Source organism: Eumetopias jubatus, unplaced genomic scaffold (genome assembly GCF_037043125.1).
Source record: "Eumetopias jubatus isolate StellerSeaLion01/CBP00866 unplaced genomic scaffold, mEumJub1_p1.0 scaffold_5, whole genome shotgun sequence".
In the NCBI taxonomy this organism is placed as follows: Eukaryota; Metazoa; Chordata; class Mammalia; order Carnivora; family Otariidae; genus Eumetopias; species Eumetopias jubatus.
In genome coordinates, this window is record NW_028274811.1 from 139,322,611 (window position 1) to 139,323,807 (window position 1,197).

Consider the following 1,197-nt stretch of genomic DNA (forward strand, 5'->3'; position numbering starts at 1 on the left):
GTGAAAGTTCACAGAAGACTTCAAGTATCCCTAACTATGACACATAGAGATTAAAAATGGTACTAAATATAGGTGACATAAATGATTATAAATGTATATTTTGGGGCATATTGAGCAATTTGTGCTGGAGCTTATCAATAAAGAACATATTAAATTTGAAAATAAAGACATCAATAATCTATGTCCTGTTTCCATAGATTTGCTTATTCTAGATGTTTCATTTAAATTGTAAAATAGATTATAGTCCATAATCCAAATGCAGATTTTTGAAAGATAGGGGTAAATGCCAAAGTAAGTGTTAGGCAATTGGTAGGAGGCTAAGAAGTAGACACAAAAATTACCAACAGGATCCCAAAGAGATAAATGCACTTTAATGGTAACTGTAGCATTTTTCACAATAGCCAAAAAAAGAAATAACCTCAATATTCCCTGACAGATGAATGGATTAAAAATATGGTCTATATATACAGGATATTATCTAGCCTTAAAAACAAAGGAAATCTGATGCAGGATCTAGTTACAATGTAGCTGTAAAGTGCTGCCTTGTCTTTGCAACCTGCTCAAAATAAAGCTGTTACCTCTCTAGCCCTGTCTGCCATGGTGCTTAGCAGCCAGGGATGCATGGTCTCAGACATGTTTATCAAGTTATACACTGACTTGAGGGGAGCCTGGGTGGCTCAGTCATTAAGCGTCTGCCTTCGGCTCAGGTCATAATCCCAGGGTCCTGGGATCGGCCCCGCATTGGGCTCCCTGCTCAGCGGGGAGCCTGCTTCTCCCTCTCCCACTCCCCCTGCTTGTGTTCCCTCTCTTGTTGTGTCTGTCAAATAAATAAAATCTTAAAAAAGCAAAAACAAACAAAACCAAAGGAAATCTGCCACATGTGACAACACGGATAAACCTGGAGGATATTATACTAGGTGAAATAAGTAAGCCACAGAAGAACAAATACTGCATGATTCCATTCATATGAGATATCTAAATTAGTCAAACTCATAAAAAGAATAAAATGGTAGTTGCCAGAGACTGGAGAGAGGGAGGACATAGGTGGCTATTGTTCAACTGGTATTAAAGTTTCACTTTGGCAAAGTGAATCAATCCTAGAAATCTGCTGTACAATATTTTGCATATAGTTAACACTGTATTGTATACTTTAAATTCTGTACACAGGTTAGATCTCATATTAAGTGTTCCTACATG

General features: G+C 37.3%; 1 non-coding gene across 1 annotated transcript; it reads left to right on the forward strand.

Annotated features, from left to right (window-relative positions):
• Positions 1-504: 504 nt before the first annotated feature.
• LOC114204919 (small nucleolar RNA SNORA63) lies at positions 505-635 on the forward strand. Its single transcript, XR_003608273.1, has one exon. It is a non-coding gene; the product is annotated as a small nucleolar RNA SNORA63 (small nucleolar RNA).
• Positions 636-1,197: the final 562 nt, after the last annotated feature.